Source organism: Antechinus flavipes, chromosome 1, assembly GCF_016432865.1.
Source record: "Antechinus flavipes isolate AdamAnt ecotype Samford, QLD, Australia chromosome 1, AdamAnt_v2, whole genome shotgun sequence".
Taxonomy (NCBI): domain Eukaryota; kingdom Metazoa; phylum Chordata; class Mammalia; order Dasyuromorphia; family Dasyuridae; genus Antechinus; species Antechinus flavipes.
The window spans coordinates 303,009,144-303,026,815 of NC_067398.1; the positions used below are offsets into that span (position 1 = coordinate 303,009,144).

Here is a 17,672-nt window from a genome sequence, read left to right on the forward strand (position 1 = left end):
CCTCAAACACTTAACACTGCCTATCTGTGTGACCCTGAGCAAGTCACTTAACCCCAATTGCCTCAAGGGAAAAAAAAGAATTTTATTGTTTTTGAGCAACTAAAAAAATATTATTCACTGCCTTTCGAAGTCTCTATCTCCATTATATACTTCAACAACAATATTATTCTGATGGACATGTCCACTTTCAGCAATGAGATGAACCAAATCAGTTTCAATAGAGCAGTAATGAATTGAACCAGCTACACCCAGCGAAAGAACTCTGGGAGATGACTGTGAACCATTACATAGAATTCCTAATCCCTCTATTTTTGTCCACTTGCATTTTTGATTTCCTTCACAGGCTAATAGTACACTATTTCAAAGTTTGACTTTTTGTACAGCAAAATAACTGTTAGGACATGTATACTTTTATTGTATTTAATTTATACTTTAACATATTTAACATGTATTGGTCAACCTGCCATCGGGGAGAGGGGATGGGGGGAAGGAGGGGAAAAATTGGAACAAAAGGTTTGGCAATTGTCAATGCTGTAAAATTGCCCATGCATATAACTTGTAAATAAAAAGCTATTAAAAAAGAAAAAAAAAAGAAGTCTATCTCATAAGAACCATGGAAAGTCTTCCTTTCACTCTCTCTGCCAAGAAAAAAAAACGATAAAAGAAAAGTTTTAAAACAAATAAACACTAAAGTATATTTTGAATGCATTGTCTTTGTCCCAAAATCAAGTAACAGTATTCTGAAGTTCCAGGAAGACATTAGCATTGTCCTTTCTCTTCTGAAATGCCAATAAAGGAAAAGTAAAGTTTCAAAATAGTTAAATGTGACACTTCGTATATACAAATGGAAATCACAATCACTCAAAATACAGAGTGATGCAAGGAATATTTCATAAAGCTCTTCAAAATTTACTGCTAGTTTCATACTTAAGGGCCTTTCTTAGTGCTGAAAATGACTTTCTCCAACTCAAATGCAAATGCAAAAGAAAAATGCAAAGATAGTCAGCTTTCTGTCTAAAAAGAAAAGCTATTCCCTATAGAGCCTCTGGTTGGAAGAGACTTCAAAGAGCAACTATTCCAACTCCATCATGAGCAGAAATCTCAATTATAAATATCCCCAAAAGGTCCTTCATCCTCCACTTCAAGACTCAGTGAAAGGAAGCTATTACCTCTAGAGCAAGCCATTTCACTAACAATAGAGCAATAGGATTTTTTTTCTGCATATTAAAGCAAAATTTGCCTCTCTGCAATTGTCACCCATTGCTCCTACTCCTACTCCCTGAGGCCAAATAAACCATATCTACTACCCATCACATAAGGTAGAACATAAGAATATGTGCCCCACAACTACCACTTAACAAATATTTTCTCATCCAAAGAAATTCTCCCAGAAAGTTTAGGTTCAAAGCATTATGGATACTCATCCATTCAAAAAACAAAAGCTCCCACTAATGTATTTGTTTTTCCAACCAACTAGGAGACAAAAAAAGCATTTAGTAAATATCATAGCAAGAAAACAATGGATCTTTTTCCCCATAAACCCAGTATAACTTTCTCATAAACTCATATATCATTAGAAAGAATGAATGAAATATATGTAGCCACAGTACATGTAGAGGAGCAACCCACTTCACCCATATCTTACGATGCTCATATAATGTTCATCCCATGGGGTATATAGTGACTTCCGCCCAGCATGTAGTTTCTACACTTAGATGGAAATAGTAATTTTAGTTCTACAAGGCATTTTTCCTTTTTGGTCTCATGTGAACACAAAAAATTCTGGCTTTATTGTCTCTCTCAGTCATGGCTCTCCTGGTTATAAGGTCATAGATATTATTTTCTCTTCTTCCAGCTTCTAGTTTTATCTAATCTCCAACTCTAAGAAGAGAGAGGCCACTGCTTTCTCATCCATCTTAAAACTTACATCTCCAGGGATTAAACTCAAGGTCTTTTAGGGAATCAGGCCCTTTATATACCTAGTTTTAGAGTGAAGGAAAAACCTTTAGGTATTCTTTTCTGTGGGGCAGTTAAGTGACACTATAGTGGATAGAGTGCTGGGCCTGGAGTCAGGAAGACTCATTCCTTAGCTGTGAGACCCTGGGCAAGTCCTCCAAGCCTGTTTGCCACAGTTTTCTCAAGTGTAAAATGAGCCATAAAAGGAAATAGCAAACCATTCCAGCATCTTTTCCAAGAAAACCCCAAAATGGGGCCATGAAGAGTAGGACATGACTGAAAAAACAATAATTCTATTCCACATACAAAGATCTGTTCTTAGAGATCTGACTAGTAGAGAGTTTCACCTCTCCAAAAAGAGAGTCCCCATTCACAAGGGCTAATCTCTTTTGAAACAAAGAACAGTTAGTCAACTAAGTAAATCTCATAGATATTATATCTGTTTTAAACCTTAATGTCTTGCTCAAGCGATTAATCCCCTTACCTCAATTTCCTATTTCAAGATTCAATCTGACTCAGAGTTAGAAAGTCCTTTTTATTCCTTAATTCCTTAATTGAGATCCCATTCCCCAAAATTCATTAAAATGTAAATGAGAAATCTAACAAAGAAACCTCAAAAGGCTTTGTAGGTTTGACCCAACACGGTTTTTCCAGTCCCCCCCCCAAAAAAAAATTAAAAGAATACTATTCAGATTAAAAAAATAAGTCTTATGGTCATTGTCTTTCTCCTGCCTGACCGCATTCTTACTTCTATCATGTATGTTTGATCAGCAATAATAGTCATATATCAACACTTGGATACTGCAGTGTTTTTACAGACACTCTCTCATAATCTTATCAGAGATTTGACATTCTCCTGTTTCTCTTACTTTTCCACTTGCTCCTTGTCCAATCCAGGGATTGGACACAAAGGTGTGACCATCTCATTTCTTTGCTCAAAAATCCCACAATTTCTCTTTGTCGCATAATGGGTAAAATTCAGAACAATTGATGTAGAATTCAAAAGGCTTCATTATCAGTGCCACCCCATCTTTCTCTTATCTTATAGCACTCCCTTCTACATACTTTATGATATATTAAAACTGAAAAACTTATGTTCATGTCTTCAAAGTTTCCTCCTCCATTCCCTTGCTAATGTTATTTCTGATCTATGAAATGCTTCTCCTTCTTTTCCTTCTCCTTCTTTTCTCTTTCCTTTCTCCTCTCTCTCTCTCTCTCCTCTCTCTCTCTCTCTCTCTCTCTCTGTCTCTCTCTCTCTCTGTCTCTCTCTCTCTCTCTCTGTCTCTCTCTCTCTCTTTCTCTCTCCCTCTCTCCCCCTCTCCCTCTCTCTTTTTCTCTGTATCTCTGTTTCTCTATGTGTGTCTCTCTGTCTCTGTCTCTCTCTGTTTTCCCTTTTGAATTCTTACTCATACATTTAAGTCAAACTTAAACAACAGCAATAATAAATAAACAACAATGATAATGAACAAAATAAGTATAATAATAGCCAGTCTTTATATAGTGTTTTTTCTTACAAGGATTACATAGTACTTTGCAAAATGTTTAGTATGATTGTACATAAATAATCTATGTCAAATTAATTGCCATCTGGGGGAGGGGGCAGGGAAGGAAGGGAAGGAGAAAATGGAAATCAAAATATTATAAAAATAGATGTTGAAAACTAATGAGTTTTTTTAAAATAAAGAAATTTGCAATTATCTCATTTTATGCTTACAACAACCCTTGAAAACTTGAAGGTACATGTTATCATTATCCTATTTTAAAGACAAGGAAAATGAGAGAGGCAGAGATTAAGTGACTTGCTCACATGGATCACAGATCACACAGGTAATATCTGAGGCCAGATTTGAACTCAGGTGTTACTTATTTCAGTTCCAGCTCTCTATGCACTGCAGTGCAACTAATTGGTAATGACTTTTCCCTTGGACATACCATAGCATTTTGCTTATGTTTTCCTCATACACTTATAAAATATTATGTTACAGTCATTTGAATATGCCATATCCTTCTACTAAATTATGATCCTCATGAAGACAGGAATGATATCTTGAATAATTGATTTGTCTTCAGTAACATGTACAATTGTTACCTACACACAAACAGCAGATTGATCATAAATGATCAAGGAATCATAGTTAGAAGGTACTCATACCTAGAATGTAAGATTACAACTAGGATGGTAGAGGGCTTCAAGATCCTGCCATATGAGGACTGAAGTCCAGATGCCTCCAAACATAGCAACGCCATGTGCAATGAGTTTGGATACTTGAGAGTGTGCTAAATATTCCAAGGTCAGGGATGGAAAAAATTGTCACTGTGGTAATTAGCAAGGTCATTAGCAAACCTTGAGAAACTCATTTCAGGGGCATGGTGGGGACAGAAATTAGACACAAGACATTAAGAGAGAAGACAGAGAAATAGGGGCATAAAGTGTAGACAATTTTTCAAGTAGTTTGGTCCTAAGAGAGAACAGGGCACTAAAATAATACATAGATGGAGTAGAAGGTTCAAAAAAGGTTCTTATGATTAGAGAGATATGAGCTTTATTGTAGGCAAATGGAAATGGGCTTATCAGAAGAAATAAAAATAATGATACAGTTGGAGCAACTTCTTAGGGAAGATCAAAAGGGAATGGGGATTAATATCTTAGAAAAGCTACAAGATCAAGCAGGGAAGAAGGAGAAAGTGAAAATTTTTTGAGGACTGGAAGAGAAAAGTTAAGGGAATTCCTCACCTCAATTTCTCAACAGTGAACAGGATTTGGACCTGGGATCTGGAAGGAATTGATTAGAATCCCATCTCAGACACTTATTAACTCAATGACCTTAAACATTCAGTTTCCTCATCTGTAAAATGAAGCTATCGAACTCTACTAAAGTTTGTTCCAGTTCTAAATTTATGATCCTATGATGGTAAAAAGTATCAGGGCAGATTATTTGATGAAATTGTAAAGGGATGATATTTTGGAAAAATTGAGAAAAGAAAAAAAGGGACTGAAGAAATAACTGGATAGAGTGATTATCAGTCAATAAGAACATTGTTAAGTTCCCTACTAAGGACACTACTATTTCCTTCCTAACACAAGGATATGTAGTTTTGAAAAAAGCATGTGGAGTTTAACATATATTCAATTACTTGATGTCTAGGGGAGAGGGTGGGGGAAGGGAGGGAGAAAAATTTGAAACACAAGGTTTTGCAAGGGTGAATGTTGAAAAGTATCTTTTCAGGTATTTTGGAAATAAAAAGCTATTATTTAAAGAAAGAAAGAAAGATGATCAGCAGGATGATTTCAGAAAGGCCTGTAGAGACTTATATGAACTGGTGCTAAGTAAAGGCTACTAGAACCAAAAGAGCATTGTACACAGCAACAAGTTTATGTAATAATCAACTCTGACAGACTTGTCTCTTTTCAACAATGAGGTGACTCAGGACAATTTTAATAGACTTATGATGGAGAGAGCCATTTTCAACCAGACAGAGAATTATGGGGACTGAATGTGGATCACAATATAATATATCCACTTTTTGTTGGTTTATTTTGTGTGTGTGTTTGATTTTTTCTCATTTTTTTTCCTTTTTGATCTGCTCTTTCTTGTGAAGCATTATAAATGTGGAAATATGTTTAGAAGAATTATATATATTTAATCTATATTGTACTGTCTAGGGTTGGGGAAGGAAGGGAGAAAAATTTGGAACACAAGGTTTTGCAAGGGTAATTGTTAACAACTCTTTGCATATATTTTAAAAATAAATTTGAAAATTATTTTTTAAAAAAAGAAAAAGAAAAAACACATGGATATCTATCATGTCATCTTAGGAACTTCAAAAAGTCATTTCATCTATCTGCTTCCACCTACTGAACAGATTTTATATTTGCAGAGGTGAGGATACCAAACTAAAGTCCCAATTCTCCCTGATAGCTTCTACCTAATAACCAAGAATAAGGAATCCCACTTCTCCAAATGCCTTCCCCAAAATGAGTCCAAAAGAACAGGACCAAGCCTAGAATCACTAGAATCACTAGAATCCTTTTATCTAAGTCATAGTTAAACAAGAAAACAAATGTAGAGTTGTGAAATTCCAATACAGTATCATAGGCTTATGTTTAAAGGTATTCAAAAGCTTTCTTGGATTTGGTTTCACTGGCATTTTTTACAAATATACCCTAAAAATATTAATGCTGCCTTACTTTCTAACCATACAAAACCAGAGACACTTCAGTGAACAGCCAAAAAAGCGAAACCTGATGAAATGTGTTCATGATTTAGATATAAAGGATGATAATATAAGCAAATTAGGAGAGCACAAGAACTAGAGAATATTATGAAATGCAAAATGGATAATTTTGGTTACATTAAATTAAAAGGGGGTAATACAAACAAAATCAATGCAGCAGAGGGAAGCAGAAAGCTGGAAAACAACTCTTATAGCCAATATTTCTAATAAAGGCCTTATTTCTAAATTGTGTATAGAACTGAGTCAAATTTATAAGAACACAAACCATTCAATTGATAAACGGTCAAAAAATATTGACAGACAATTTTCAGATAAAGAAATTAAAACTATATAAAGTCATATGAAAAAATGTTCTACATCACTATTAATAAGAAAAATGCAAAGTAAAATAACTCTGAGGTACCATCTCACATCTTCAGAATGGCTAAGATGACAGGAAAAGACAAAAGCTTTGGTTTTGGCTCCATGATTCTGAGAGGACTGTCTTACCATTGAGATGTAATAAGATAGTTCTGGCAGAATATTTTGTCCAAAACATATAGAACAATCCCAACACGATACCCCAAATCAGAGAAGTCAAAAGAAATCTGCATATACACAGTGCATCAGTTGCTTCCGAGGTTAATGAGTCTTTGTTTTTAAATGTACTTTCAATTCCTCTGTAGGATTAGGTTCTATAGTCCATTCTTATGGAGCATCCACAGGTCCTTTGACTCCAGTGTGATGAGTCCAACCACATTCCTGGGTCCTCAAAGCAATATCTGAGGTCAGGAGAACTTGGAAGGATTCTTCCCAGGATGGGTTCAGCTTATAAATGTTGGAGGAGATATGGGAAAACTTGGACATTAATGCATTGTTGATGAATTTATGAAATGACCCAACCATTCTGGAAAGCAAATTGGAACTATACCCAAAGAACTATAAAATTGTGCATACCTTTTGATCCAGCAGTATCTCTATTGGGCCTGTATCCCAAAGAGATCTTTAAGAAGAGAAAAGGACCCACATGTGCAAAAATGTTTATAGCAGCTCTTTTTGTAGAATCAAGGAATTGTAAATTGAGTAAATACTCATAATTGGGGAATGGCTGAATAAATTATGGTATATGAATGTAATGGAATATTATTGTTCTATAAGAAATAACAAGCAGATTGATTTCAGAAAAGCCTGGAAAGACTTACGTGAACTGATGCTAAGTGAAGTAAGTAGAATCAAAAGAATATTGTACATAACAACAACAAGATTATATCATGATTAATTGCAATAGACTTGGATTTTTTCAATAATGAGGTGCTATAAGGCAATTCCAATAGACTTGGGATAAAAAGAACCATTTGCATCCAGAAAGAGAACTATAGAGACTGAATATGGATTTCAAAGTATAGTATTTTCACCGTTTTGTTGTTGCTGCTATTGTTTATTTGTTTTCTTTCTCATTTTTCTTTTCCTTTTTGATCTGATTTTTCTTGCACAGCATAATTAATATAGAAATATATTCAGAAGAATTGTACATGTTTAATCTATATTAGATTGCTTGCCATATAGGGGGAAAATTTGAGGGGAAGAAGGGGAGAAAAATTTGGAACACAAAGTGAATGCAAAGATGAATGTTGTAAACTATCTTTACATGTATTTGGAAAAAAGAAAAAGCTATGTTTAAAAAGAAATAAAAAGAAAAGAGGTAGAGAGAGGAAGAAAGAGAAAGAGAGAGAAGAAGAAGAGAGAAAGAGAGAGAGAGAATGACAGTAAGAGAGAGAGAAAGAGAGAGAGAGAGAGAAAACATGCAGTGTTAAGAGAATTTCCCAGGGTAACATAGCTAGTAAGTACCAGGGGCCAGATTTAAACTCAGAAAGATGAGTCTTCCTGATTCCAGGCCCAGACTCTATCAATCTTCTGTTTTGCCACTTGATTAATTTGATTGATTGATCCTATATTTCTAAAATCATATATCTGGATTATTGACTGATATATACCTAGGAATGTGCTAGAGCCAGCTTGAAATGTCTATACAAACTGATTGCTAATTTTTCAGTATGAGCACTAATACCCCAGAAATCATCAAATGTTATTAATCAGGGCTTAGTTTCTTATTTTGCTTATTGTCTAGCCTTTAAAAAGTAGTGGAGAAAATATTAGTAATGCATTAAATTTAAAACTATGTATATTTATTAGTTATTAATTAATTAAGGCAATTATTAATCGTTCATATCAGAGACAAACCGTAAACTAGATGTCTGGGTTCTGTTCAGGGAACCACAACCTGATAGTGTGGTATAATGGAAAGAATACTAACCATACGACACCTTGACTAAGTCAAGTATCCATTAATATGATCTTCAGGAAATTATTTAATTCCTTTGAGCTTCAGTTTCCTCAGCTATAAAGTAGGATGGGGGTAGACTAAATAATCCCAAGTTCTAAATCTTTTAAATAAAATCATTGCTCAGTCCTTGACCTTAGACAAATAATTTCATCCCTGGAAACCTATTTCCTTATCTACAGAATGGAGATAATAACAAATGTACTATTTATGCCTGGAGGTTTGTTGTGAAGAAAGACCTTTAAAAACCATAAAATGTTATATATTTATAAATAATTTAAAAAGCGGGGCATTGTCTCAGTATATACCTATATTGTAACAGACTTTGGGGGGGTTCAAAATATCAAATGGGAAGCACAGAGTTCACAATAAAACAGTAAAGCAAACTCACTTTATAGAGGAGAGATGATCACAAAAGGAAGGGAAGTCAGTGAGAATAATGGAAACAAGTTCACTGGAGTCTCAGGTGGATTTGGGCACCTTCCAGGAGCCTCTGAAAGAATTAGCCCTTTCTCCTCAATTAATAGCAGGAGGGTTTCCATAGAGTCATTTGTGTCTAGTAGGACCATTGGCAACAAGGGTCAAGGAAGCTAAACCTGGACAGTGGGCTGATTCATACTAGGATGACTAAGGGAGACATGAAGAAGAAAGACTTCTGGGAAATAGGAGGCTAGTTGATGCTCAAACTCCCCACCAGCAGGGAAAGAAGTTTGGGGTGGTTATTGTTGTTCTCACTCTGAGAGGGAGGGTCCTTGTCAGGGAATTTAGAGTTTCCTCATGGATTCTTCAAGTAGCAGGTTCAGGAGATTATTGTTTTTCTTATACCATGTTGGGTTTATCTTGAGCTAACTGATCAGAGACTGTGAGATATTTTTATTAGTCACAGAGCAAACCTCAGGGTCATTATCTTTAGCTCCACCACCCTGCTCCTGGAGGAAATCTGAACTCACTATCATACTCTTACCCATGGAAAGACTGTTGCATAGTGTTCTACCATACTTACCTCTATAGGGATTCTATGGAAGGATGGGTACCCTCTTCCAATTGAGTTAGCCTTATGCCCAAAATGATGGATCACTGAACAATGTGTTTAGAGTCTCAGGCTACTATCTTTCCCTCCTTGCTTCTACTGCAACCAAGAAAGTGACATCCAACCAGATTATTCCCTGGAGGGGGATCCCACACTCAGTACCAAGAAGTAGCTCACATCTCAGTCAGAGTGCACTAGGAAAACCTGTCACGAAGATGTCAAAAAAAAAAAAAAAAGCCCAACATTCTAGTTAAGTTGAAAAAGTAATGAATGATAGTATCTCTGCCATCTCTAATCTCACTAGCCTCTCTGACTGATGGAAACAACTTAAAGAAGACTTTTTTTTAAAAAGGGTGAAACCTTCAAAACCAAAAAACAACTCTCAGCCATCACTTTCCACTTTCAAATTTTTGTTTCACCCACTTTGGTAAATCTCCCAGAGAGAAAGCCTTCAGGCAAGTCCTAGTGTACATGATACTCATACAACCCTGTAAATGTTGTATCCAGTTAAGCACTTTCCTGAACAATTTGCTTATAGCATCACGAAGAATCCCATTAGTGCATTCAAAATTCCCCTAAATGCTGCTGATATGCTGAGAACTAGGCAAGACTAAAAATTTCTATGTATACCAAATCTCTATGCCGTGAAGATGGGATCAGCTAGCTTGGCTTCCTTAATCTAATCTATTTTTCTTTCAGTTTGGTTGCTCATTTTTTGTCCTCCAATCATTTAGATCTGGGTTCTCAAAGAACTTAGGCTGAGAAATTCCTCAACACCTTCTTTCCCGATTTCTTTTACCACACTTCTATCTTGTTACCTTTTTTTAGATTTAACAAGTTCCCTTTCTCCCCATCCTCTCCTCACTTATATAGCTCCAGACTTCTCTTTCTTTGTGGGTAGGCAAGGGGAACAGATCAGGGTTAAATGTTCTGCCCAGCCTCATTTCCAAAATATATAGAGAATTGAGTCTAATTTATAAGAAATCAAACCATTCTCCAATTGATAAATGGTCAAAGGATATGAACATAAAATTCTCAGATGAAGAAATTGAAACTATTTCTAGCCATATGAAAATATGCTCCAAGTCATAATTAATCAGAGAAATGAAAATTAAGAAAACTCTGAGATACCACTACACACCTGTCAGACTGGCTAGAATGACAGGGAAAGATAATGTGGAATGTTGGAGGGGATGTGGGAAAACAGGGACACTGATACATTGTTGGTGGAATTGTGAACACATCCAGCCATTCTGGAGAGCAATTTGGAACTATGCTCAAAAAGTTATCAAACTGTGCATACCCTTTGATTCAGCAGTGTTACTTCTGGGCTTATCCCAAAGAGATCTTAAAGAAGGGAAAGAGACCCATATGTGCCAAAATATTTGTGGCAGCCCTGTTTGTAGTGGCTAGAAACTGGAAAATGAATGGATGCCCATCAATTGGAGAATGGTTGGGCAAATTGTGGTATATGAATGTTATGGAATATTATTGTTCTGTAAGGAATGACCAGCAGGATGAATACAGAGAGGCTTGGAGAGACTTACATGAACTGATGCTAAGTGAAATGAGCAGAACCAGGAGATCATTATATACCTCAATAATGATACTGTATGAGGATATATTCTGATGGAAGTAGATTTCTTCGACAAAGAGATCAACTCAGTTTCAATTGATCAAGGATGGACAGAAGCAGCTACACCCAAAGAAAGAATACTGGGAAATGAATGTAAACTGCTTACATTTTTGTTTTTCTTCCCAGATTATTTTTACCTTCTGAATCCAATTCTTTCTGTGCAACAAGAGAACTATTCAGTTCTGCACACATATATTGTATCTAGGATATACTATGACATATTTAACTTGTATAGGACTGCTTGCCATCTTGGGGAGGAGGTGAAGGGAGGGAGGGGAAAAGTCGGAACAGAAGTGAGTGCAAGGGATAATGTTGTAAAAAAAAAATTACCCTGGCATGGGCTCTGTCAATAAAAAGTTATAATTAATTTTAAAAAAATGTTTTGCCCAGGATCACATAGCTAAGAAAGGTCTGAGGTCAAATTTGAATTCAGGTCCCCTGATTCCAGGGGGTAGTACTCTAACCATTTTGCCACTTAGCTGCCACATGAGATCTCTTTCAAAAGCTTTGCTTTAGCTCCATCATCTTTCTAGTGGATCTCTAAGACCCCAGCTCCTCATCTTTCCCTGCCCCATCCGATGCATTCCCTTAATTCTGTCTGGATTTGTTTTTCTATTCCGTTTCCCCATTCTAGCACATGTTCATCAGATGATTTCTCAAAAAAAGATCAGTGGCGGAAGGGAAAGGGGAAGAAAGACTTCAAAATTACTTTAGAGCCATTGTATTCAAAAAAGTACTATCTCTTCCAGCCTTCCAGATAAACACAACTTAGAAAATTATGCCAGTAGAATATCTAGAGTGTAACATCATCATTTCTTATCTTATTTAATATTTTTCAATTACATATAAAAACAACTTTAACTTTTTTTAATTTTATGTTCCAAATTCTTTCCCTCCCATTGAGAAAGCAAAATTTGACATAGGTTATACATATGCAATCATGAAAAACACATTTCCATGTAATTTACATATGAAAGAAAACATGTACAAAAAGAACAGGAAAAATAAAATAAAGAAAATATATCTTTGGTTTGCATTCAAGCTCTACCAGTTCTTTTTCTGTAGATGGACAACACCTTTTATACCATCATCTTTTATTACAAGCTTTATGCTGAAAGAGAACAGATAACATCCAGTATGAAAGCCTCCATTTGTCCCTGAAATGGATGCAATAAAAGAGAGATAACAGGACTATTTCCTTGATAGAGAGTATATTGATTTTCCAGTGGCCTAAATATTAATTTTTAAGACGCATCCTTCATATCAGAGCCTTGTTCTTTATAGTACCCAAGGAAGAGGGAAGATGTGAGGAGACAATACACAGGACTATCTTAGTGCTTATATAGAAGGAAGGCTACTATGCTGAGGAGGACTGCCTAGGAGAAAACTCCTGACATTCTCATTATTCCTCCTTTCCTCAGTCTATCCATTACACAGACTTAAAAACTCCCTAGTCCAGTTTTCCCTTTCTTCCCCAACTCTTAGATCACATTTTAAAGGTCAGTTACATGGTGAAGGAAATAAAACTCAGGGCTTAGATTCAGGAAGATCTGAGTTCTAATGCTACCTCAGGTATTTACTAGCTGTATGATCTTGGGCAAACTTCTAAATCTTGTTTCTTCATCTGAAAAATTAGAATATTAGATCCTTTAAGCTCTGAATTTATGCTCCAGTAACATCTATGCTCATCCTTCTTGGCTCCTTAGATCTGAAGTATTTCTCTCTACAACTTCTGAAAGGTAAAATTTATAGAAAGGCTGATTTTGATTCCATATAAGGGAAAACTTTCTAGCAATTAGATCTATTCAAATGCAGAATGAGCTATCTTGCTTTCTTTCCTCTCATTAGAGAGCTTTCAACATGGGTTGAGTGACCTTTTATTAGAGATTCTGGGGAAAGTATTCTGTTGAGTGGATTGGTTAGATTGGATCAGAGGTGTCAAGCATTCAGCCAGCAGGCAGCAACTGCAGCTCAGAACATTCCTGAGTAAGGAGAGAACCACTATAGGGTATAATTGGAAAATATTAACAAAATTAATGTAAATACAATAAGACATGAGTTAGATTAATGTGCGGTTTTCTAAGTTAATTTGCAGCCCAAAGGGATCCTTGTGTGTATAGCCTGTCAATTTATTTGAATCTGACACCACTGGGCCAGATGATCTCTGAAGCCCCACCCCTACTAGAGATTCTGTGATTCCATAAAGAACTTTTTATCCCATTCATTCCCTACAACTGCCTTGTAACAGTTTCCTTATTGTTATCCTGTTTCATTTTCACTCTGGTTTTATTTTCCTCCAGAGCAAAAGCTTTCAGGAGGAATATATTTTACATATATCTGTATTCTCACAATACATTGCAGATTCCCTGTGTACCTAGAAAGGACTCATATTTAATTAATGAATAGATTCCAAAGGTTTTAGTGGAACAAGATTCAATATGAATCCAAGGGGTAATGTAAACCATGGTAAGGTAAATCAAAGGGTAAAAGACAAAAAAGAAAAAAAAAAAGCTAACGATCTTTAGCTACATTAAGGGAGGCACTGTATTTGGACCAAGAAATTTTATATAAGCACCATAGAAAAAGCACTGGGATTCAAACAACTTTCCCTAATGCTACTTGTATAATTTGGGACAAGTAACCAGTTCTAAATCTATGATCCTATAATCTCACAGTATTCTTTTAATTTATTTTTAAACTACATTTTAACATTTATCATTTTTCTCTCACACTGCCCACTGCCTTCAACTGAACATTTTTTTAAAAAGAACAATCTCATAGCAAATGACTGTTGCACAGTCCAACAAAACAAATTCCTACATTGACCACATTCAAAAATTATGTCTTCTGCATTTTAGGTGCATTGGTTCTCAGATTTTATCACTGAATAGATCAGTTTTAAAGTCTTACAAAATTGTTTTTCTCTATAATGTTGTCATCGCTGTATAAATTGTCCTTCTAGTTCTGCTCACTATAGTCTACATCTCTTCATAGATGTTTTCCCATTTTCCTCTATTGCATAATTTCTTAAGGGCACAATAATATTTCATTGCTTCAATATACCATAATTTGTCACGTCAAACCCCAGTTAAGAGACATCCCCCTGAGTTTAAAGTTTAGGAAAAAGAGCACTAATAAAAAAAATATTCTAACTATTTTTGTCCATAGAATCCTTTTCCATTTTCTTTAATCTCTTATAAGTTCTGTAGTGATATGGATGAATCAGAGAGTTTTCATACATTAATAAATTGGGGGACCCTACTATTTTCTGCACTGATCAGACCATACCAGTGCAATATCATCTATGGTTCTGGATGCCATGTTATAGGTAGGATGCTGACAAATTTGTGCACATTCAGAGGAAGGCAGTTAGATAATGAAAAACCTGAAGACTGGGTCACATGAGAATCTAAAGAACACATGAAAAGGGGCAGCTAGATCTCACAGTGGATAAAGCTTGGGCCCTGAAGACAGGAGGACCTGAGTTCAAATTTGACCTCAGACACTTAATGTGACTCTGGGCAAGTCCTTTAACCTCAATTGCCTCAGCAAAAATAATTAATTAATTAACAGTTTTAAAAACTTGAATGCATGAAAAGTACACATGTGGAAGGTTAACCTGAGAAAGAAAGGAAATAGAGGAAATAAGATGACCTTCTTCAAGTATTTGAAAATTTATTATATGGAAAAGGGCCTAAATATGCTCCAATTAGGTATGGATTGGACTGGATGACCTCTGAGGTCCCTTCCAATTTGAAGATTCTCAGGGGAAAATTATCACTGCTTCAAAGTATTATTTGTGGAATTCTAAATTGAAAATATAAGCTCTGTAAGTAGGAATTGTTTCATTTATTTTGTGTTTATCCTGAGTGTCTAGCATAGAGCCTGGCACATAGAAGATACTTATTAAATGCTTGATGATTAATTAATTGATTGATTGATTAATAAATCCTTGAGAGCAGCATTCTAGTCTATGTAGGGATATGTTAATTGCATCTATTTAATAATCTTTTCTGGGACCTTTGAGAAAATACTAGACACTAGAATACTTGAGACTAGAATGAATGCCAATAGGATAGAACCCAGGAGCTGAAATCTGGAATAGTCTTCTGTTGATACCAGAGGACAATAAGTCACACAATATGTGTTGGTCTAATCCAAGGGAAAATCAATAACTAAGATAAATTTTCACTTTTCATAAATATTTTATATATCTATATAACATATATCGCAATATTTTTAAATCATCCAAATCACTAATAAGTAAAGAAATAAAAATTAAAACTATAAAGGAAGGTGAAGTAGCTTATACAAGACCTAAAACTATATTATAAATCAGATGTCATCAAAACCATTTGGTACTGGCTAAGAAATAGAGTAGTTGATAAGTGGAATAGATTAGTTTCACAAGACACAATAGTCAATGACTATAGTAATCTAATGTTTGATAAACCCAAAAACTCTGGTTTCTAGGATAAGAATTTGCTATTTGACAAAAATTGCTGAGAAAACTGGAAAATAATATGGCAGAAACTAGTCATTAACCAACATCTAACACTCCATACCAAGATAAGGTTGAAATGAGTTCATGATTTAGACATGATATGAAAGCAAATTAGCATATGAGGAATAGTCTTCCTCTCAGATCTGTGGAGAAGATAGAAGTCTGTGACCAAAGAATAACTAGAGAATATTATGAAATGAAAAATGGATAATTTTGATTACATTAAATTAAAAAGGGTTTGTACAAACAAAAACAGTGCAGCCAAGATTAGAAGGGAAGCATAAAACTGGGAGTGGGGATTTATATTCAATGCTCCTGATAAAGGCCTCATTTCTAAAATATGTAGAGAATTGGCTCAAATTTATAAGAATACCACTATTTCCCAACTGATAAATGGTCAAAACATATGACCAGACAATTTTCAGATGAAGAAATTAAAGCCATTTCTTTTAAAGACATTAAATTAATTTAATTTAATTAAAGAAATTAAAGTCATATAAAAATGCTCTAAATCACTATTGATTAAAGAAATGAAAATTAAGACAACTCTAAGGTGCCACTTCACCATTCTCAGATTGGTTAAGAATACAGGAAGAGATAATGATAAATGTTGGAGGGGATGTGGGAAAACTGGGATACTAATGCATTTGTTGGTGAAGTTATGAAATCAGCCAACCATTCCAGAGAGCAATTTGGAATTATGACCAAAGGGCTATCAAACTGTGTATATCCTTTGATCTAGCAATGTCTCTACTGATCCCGTATCCCAAAGAGATCATAAAAAAAAAAAAAAAAAAAAGGGAAAAGGAGTCACGTGTGGGCAAAAAAGTTTGTGATTGTCCTTTTTATAGTGGGAAGGAACTGGAAATGGAGTGGATGCACCTCAGTTGAGGAATAGCTGAATAAATTATGGTATATGAATGAAATGGAAATAAGAAACAAATAAGCAGGCTAATTTCGGAAAAGCCTGGAAAGACTTACATGAACTGATGAAGTGAGTAGAACCAGGAAAACATAATACATAGCATCAACAAGATTATGTGATGATCAACAATGTGATAGAATTGGCTCTTTTCAGCATTGAGGTGATTTAAGGCAATTCCAATAGACTTGTGATGGAAAGTAGCATCCGTATCTAGAGAGAGAACAATGGAAACTTAAATGTTAATCAAAGAATAGTATTTTTGCCTTTCTGTTGCTGCTCTTGTTTGTTTGCTTGAGTATTTTTTTTACTTTTTCTGTGGGTTTTTTCCCTTTTGATTGGATTTTTTTGCTTAGCATAATAAATCTAGAAATATGTTTAGAAGAATTGCCCATGTTTAACATATTAGATTGTTTGCTATCTTGGGGAGGGGGAGAGAAGAAGAGTCAGATGAAAATTTGGAACACAAGGTTTTCCAAAGATGAATGTTGAAAACTATCTTTGCATGTATTTGGAAGAATAAAATACAATTAATTTTTTTTAAATAAAAAAATTAAAATTAAAGCTACTATGAATTTCCACCTCAAATCTATCAAACTTGCAAATATAATCCTCAAAAAGGAAAATGGTAAATGTTGGAGTGGATATAAAAAATCTGGTCTATTGATGCACTGCTGATGGACCTATGAGTTGGTATGACTATTCCAAAAAGCAATTTATAAATACATACAAAAAGCTACTAAACAGTACATGCCCAACTATAGCATTTCTTTCTAAACCCATACCCAAAAGAGAACAAAAAAGAGGAAAAAGTTCTATTTATACAAAAACATTTATAACAGTTCTCTGTGTAATGACCAAAAACAATGGAGATGAGAGCAATGTTTATTAATTGGGTAGTGGCTGAACAAGTTATAGTATATGATAATGGAATATTTTTGTACTATTAGAAATTAAGCAAGAGGTGATTTCAAAGAACTATAGAGAGACTTGTATAAGCAGGGTGAAGGAAGCTAGACCAGAGAAACAATTTATATAATACTAATAGTGTAAAGATAAATAATTCTG

At 34.9% G+C, this 17,672-nt stretch overlaps 1 long non-coding RNA gene across 1 annotated transcript in view; it reads right to left on the minus strand.

Annotated features, from left to right (window-relative positions):
• LOC127539393 (uncharacterized) overlaps positions 1-16,877 on the minus strand; it is a 41,520-nt gene extending 24,643 nt beyond the window's left edge. The window contains exon 1 of the long non-coding RNA XR_007947914.1: positions 16,664-16,877. This is a non-coding gene — a long non-coding RNA (uncharacterized LOC127539393). The remainder of the gene's footprint in view (positions 1-16,663) is intronic.
• Positions 16,878-17,672: the final 795 nt, after the last annotated feature.